This window comes from Canis aureus, chromosome 15 (assembly GCF_053574225.1).
Source record: "Canis aureus isolate CA01 chromosome 15, VMU_Caureus_v.1.0, whole genome shotgun sequence".
Taxonomy (NCBI): domain Eukaryota; kingdom Metazoa; phylum Chordata; class Mammalia; order Carnivora; family Canidae; genus Canis; species Canis aureus.
This window is the reverse complement of record NC_135625.1, coordinates 31970559-31976160: the sequence shown is the minus strand read 5'-3', so window position 1 is coordinate 31976160 and position 5602 is coordinate 31970559. Positions and strand designations below refer to the sequence as shown.

At 48.6% G+C, this 5602-nt stretch overlaps 1 pseudogene; it reads left to right on the top strand.

Annotated features, from left to right (window-relative positions):
* The first annotated feature begins 767 nt into the window (after positions 1-767).
* LOC144284462 (large ribosomal subunit protein uL11 pseudogene) lies at positions 768-1396 on the top strand (annotated as a pseudogene).
* Positions 1397-5602: the final 4206 nt, after the last annotated feature.

Below are 5602 nucleotides of genomic sequence, written 5' to 3'. Positions count from 1 at the left end.
ACACACAGAAAGGGAGAGGAAGAAAGCCCCTTTGAACAGCTAGGGTCGGGAAGGAACCAGGGGCTTTTACAAGAATGAGCCCAGGTCTAGAGAGGGAGGTTGGAAATGGGTGTTTCAAGGAGAAAAAAAAACATTTTTTCTACACACCCGTTTGTGCAGAGTATATGTACATACAGACACGTGTGTATATGAATGTGTGTGTATATGTGAATGTGTGTGTGCACATACACACTTCATCTTCTGAAATGCGCGGTCTCCGGGAATTTCATACAGAGAAGAGGCCTTTGCCAGAGCTGCCCTACCGGGAAGGCATAAGCCCACCTGCAACATTTTTCTGGATTCTTCAGTCAGTTTGGAGAGAAGGCAAAGAAACAGGGGCCCTCATCTGTAAGACCGGAAGAGTCTATATTGTTAGCATTCTGCAGTTTGGTGTCCTCCAGACTCAGAACTTCCAAATGGACTCCCTGATCATTTAAAAGACAATCTCTGTGGGCACCTGGGTGGCTCAGCAGTGGAGCATCTGCCTTTGACTCAGGCCATAATCCCGGGTCCTGGGATTGAGTCCCACATCGGGCTCCCTGCAGGGACCCTGCTTCTCCCTCTGCCTGTGTCTCTGCCTTCTCTGTGTCTCTCATGAATAAATAACTAAAATCTTTAAAAATAATAATAAAAACATGTTTTTCCCAACCCCAAAGACCGCGAAGTTACTGCTAACGGCCCCCAGTCCTGTCTCCAGCCTTTCCTTTTAAAATCACCCCCAGCTTTTGGCTTTAGGCTCAGAGGAGGCAAAGGGGCAACTGTCTTCGGTCATCCTGAATCCGGGTTCATCCGACACCAGCTGCCTCCACCATGCTGCCGCCGAAGTTTGACCCCGAGATCAAAGTTGTGTACCTGAGGTGCACTGGTGGTGAGGTCGGTGCCACGTCTGCCCGAAGATCGGCCCGCTGGGTCTGTCTCCAAAAAAGGTTGGTGATGACATGGCCAAGGCAACCAGTGATTGGAAGGGTCTGAGGATTACAGTGAAACTGACCATTCAGAACAGACAGGCCCAGATTGAAGTGGTACCTTCTGCCTCTGCCCTGATCATCGAAGCCCTCAAGGGACCACCAAGAGACTGAAACTGAAGCAGAAAAACATTAAGCACAGTGGAAATATCACTTTTGAAGAGATTGTCAATATTGCCTGACAGATGCGACACCGATCTTGAGCCAGAGAACTCTCTGGAACCATTAAAGAGATCCATCCTGGGGACTGGCCAGTCTGTGGGCTGCAATGTTGATGGCTGTCACCCTCATGACGTCATAGATGACATCAATAGTGGTGCAGCGGAATGCCCAGCTAGTTAACTACAAAGGAAAATATTTCAATAAAGGATCATTTGATAAATAAATAAATAAATAAATAAATAAATAAATAAATAAAATAAAACCACCCCCAGCACCCCAGGAAAATGTCTCCTCTAGACCTGTACCCACTGACGTGGGTAAAATATTTCACAGCAGTGCTTTGCTTGCTCCACTTTTATTCACATGTACAAAACAGAAAAAGGAAAAGCCTCTGCTGGACCCCCACCTTCTAGAAGAGAATACATTCTGACCACACTTCATTCCAAGCCTGAAAAATATCCCTTGTGAAAGGGAACCAAGGGTACATGGTGTTTCTGCCTGGGGCCAGGAGCTGTACCCTTCAGCTGGGCTCTGCGGCTCCGGGCCCCCCACAAGCACCCTGCAGGGCCTCAGCCGTGCCAGCAGCCAGCTCCGGTCAGAAGACCCCGCAAAGCTCACGCATGTTCGGGGTCGGCAAGAGCCCGGAGCTCTCGGGCGTGGCTCCAGCCAGAGGAGCTCCAGGAGCAGCTGACCCAGGGGGGCTAGCTGGAGGCCCAGGGTCTGGATGGGTCTCTCTGGAGAACTGAGCAGCGGGCCGGGTCGTCCCCCCCCGCCCCCCCCCCCCCCGCAAGCATCAAAACCACATCAAAAGTGCAGGAGGTGATGGTGGGAGAAGGGAGAAGGCAGCAGCAGTGATGGTGTGGTGCAGCAGGTGGATCCTACAGGGTGGTTGGAACAACGGGAGGAGCACAAATGAAGCTGAGTGATGGGCCGGGCGGGGCGGGGGGGGGGGGGCCAGAAGCTCTCTTCTGAGCCTTGGCTGTGATGAGCACCTTAAGGCATGTGGGTTCACAGTGCTCGGTGCAGAGCTCTGGCTCGAGGATTATAGGAGTTCGGCTGAGGCTCAAGAACACGGCTTATGGTGTTGTTGGCACATGATGCGGGCAGTGGTTATAACGTGCATTTGCTGAGAGTTCTCCAGGATGACTTGAGTTGCTATTGAAAATAAGGAAAACTCAGTATAGAATGGCTAGCCTGGGGACGCCTGGCTGGCTCAGTGGTTGAGCGTCCAGCTCAGGGTGTGATCCTGGGGTTCCGGATCAAGTTCTGCATCAGGCTCCCTGCAGGGAGCCTGCTTCTCCCTCTGCCTGTGTCTCTGCCTCTCTCTCTGTGTCTCTCATGCATAAATAAATAAATCTTAAAAAAAAAAAAAAAGAATGGATAGCTTGCCTCAGACTGAATATTTGTGTCTCCTCCAAATTCATATGCTGAAATGATACCCCACAGGGTGATGGTACTAGGAGGTGGGGCTTTGGGAAGTGATTAGGTCATGAGGGTGGAGCCCTCAGGAATGGGATTAGTGTCCTGGTAGGAAGAGACAAGTGAGAGCTCGCTTCCTCCCTCTCTGTTCTGTACCATGTGATGATGTCATGAAAAGACAGCCACCTGCAAACCAGAAAACAGGTCCCCCCCAGGCTCCAGATCCGCCAGCACTGTGATCTTGGACAGAATCTCCAGCCCCTGGATCTGTTGTTTAAGCCACCTGGCCTGTGGCACTTTGTCAAAGCCTGATCAAACTGAGACAGATAATTTGCCCAGTGGGAGAATTGGAGGCTACCTTTTAATCAAGGAAATTTCTTATATAACATTGGTGAAAAGACAAGCACTGTGCAGAAAACAGAAAGAAAGAAATGAGTGAACATATGTGGAATTTAAGAAACAAAACAGATGAACGTAGGGGAAGGGAAGGAAAAATAAAATAAGATGAAAATTGAGAGGGAGGCAAACCATAAGAGACTCTGAACTCTAGGAAACAAACTAAGAGTTGCTGGTGGGGATGGGGTAACCAGGTGACAGGCATTAAGGAGGGCATGTGATATAATGGGCACTGGGTATTGTATGCAACTGATGAATCCCTAAATCCTACCTCTGAAACTAATTTTAAAAATATAGATTTGGAACAAAAAGACATAAAAGAAGGAAGGAAGGAAGGAAGGAAGGAAGGAAGGGAGGGAGGGAGGGAGGGAGGGAGGGAGGGAGGAAAGAAAGGAAAGAAAGGAAAGAAAGAAAGAAAGAAAGAAAGAAAGAAAGAAAGAAGAAAGAAAACAAGTGAAAGGCAGCAAGTGCTGGAGAAAGTCAGAGGAAGGAAGGGTTGGTTGCCCTTCCCAGTCAAGTGGTCACAGGAGGTATCACTGAAATAGTGAGACATGAGTGTGTGGATGCATGGGGCTGGGTGGGGACATATGGAGGGGGCTGGGAGGAGGGGGCATGGAGCCGTCAGGACACTGGGAAGCAGCACAAAGGGTCCAGGGACCTTTCACGGTATGCTGGCCAATGGGCAAACATCTGGCTTAACACCTAGGCCAACTCAGTAGCCCAGCCTGATGACACAGAACCAACCTGTACTTTCCAATGCACCTGGAGTTTTGCCAGTTGCATCTCCATGGAGAGAATATTATGGGTAAATCAGAAATGCTGCCTCACAGACATCTCCTAGCTTCTTAAATTCTCTAAATGAACAGGAATAAGATTTGGGGAATGACACTCCCCAAAATCAGACTTGGTGTTAGTAACACTCCCCTTGAGAAGATGTGGAAAGTGAAGTTCAGAACCCATCCAAAGTTGTTCCCGGCTGCCAAATGGCCAAGTTAGCATAGAAACCCACATTTGTCTGGCTCCAAAGCCTGTCTTTTTTTCCCTGTAACCAAACAAAACCCAGGTCTGGGGAGGATTCAAAGCAGTGACATCTGGATGGGCCTTCAAAAGGGATCTTTGGTCAACTAGAAGAGAAGATAGACCTCATTACTTTTTTCTTTGGTGGGGAGGTTCAAGACTGTGACAGGATACAGGGCACAGGGAGTCTGGGGAAAAAAGAGAAATAGATTAGATTAAAAACGGAGTTGGCTGGGTGCAAATTAGCTAACCTCTAATAAATGGGATCAATAGCAGGATGTAATTAACCACTGCTTAAAGAGGACCCTGGGTATTTCCCTCAGGGAGCAAACCCCTGGGGATTGTTATGCTAATCCAACTGAAAAGGTAGAAGGACACTACAATTCTTATCTGGGAAAGAATGGAGCACATTTGAGCTATTCTCCTTTTGTCTGTGGATGCCAGATGGCCCAAATCATTAAAAAAAAAAAAAAACTGGATTACACAGAAGATGAGATTATATGGAGGAAAATGTACACTGTCAGAGGAACAGCTTTCATAATGCGGGACGATGGAGGCAGATGTTGGGAGCGGGGTGCGGGGGCAGGTGGGGCTGTCATCCTGTAGGAACATCTCAGAACTGCCGCCCACTGGAAGCTTGAGGGAGAGAGCCGAGTCCTTTTGCTCATCCTCACCTCTGCTTCTCCTTTTGTTCCTGTGCACGGCTGGCCGGGAATCTGAGTATCCCATCCAGCTGGGGGAGGCTGTTCAGGCCCCGGGTTCCAGAAAACTATTACCTCAACTGAAGAGAACCGAGCAATCTCAGGCTGTGTCCAAGCCTTTTGGCGGCTCCTGGGTGGCTCCGTGGTTGAGCATCTGCCTTCAAGGGCTCAGGTCCTGATCCCAGGGTCCCAGGGTCCAGTCCCCCACTGGGCTCCCCTTGAGGAGCTTGCTTCTGCCTCTGCCTATGTCTCTGCCTCTCTGTGTGTGTCTCTCATGAATAAATAAATAAAATCTTCAAAACAGGAAAAGCTTTTTGCTTTTTGCTAAAATTGTTTACTTGTCAATTAGGTGGCTATTTTTCATTAAGGAATTGTTGGTTCTTGGCCTGTCTACCTGAAAACTGGGGAATAAGGGCTTCAGGGTTTCTAAATGGCTAAGGGTCTCTAAAGCCACTGACTGGCTGAGACCTGCTTATCCTTGGAGCAAAGCTCTAGCTGAAACTCTGATACTCCTCTTTGCACTGCCCAGCACCTGGTCAAACTGTGATATGGTTAGGGAAGGGATCGAGATGTACCCTCCCAAAATATGCCTCTTTGGCAGAAAGATGGTTTTGAGGTGAAGGCAAGTGTCAAAAAGCAGACATAAGAAGAGCTCTCTGCTCCCTGCCCATCTGCCTGAAAGCGGTATATAAATTTCCCTTGTGCAGGTGTCTCCTCCTTCCATGTAAGGAAGAGAACAACCCTTATCGCCAGAGACACAGATGGCATCAAGATGAGTCTGTACTAATAAACCTTCCTAAACAATCTTTATCTACTGTTAGTTTCCCCCATATATCTCCTAGTTGCCTTTCCATAATTTATCAGCCCTAGAAGCCCAGCCCTCCTTTCCTTTGTTCAGTCATT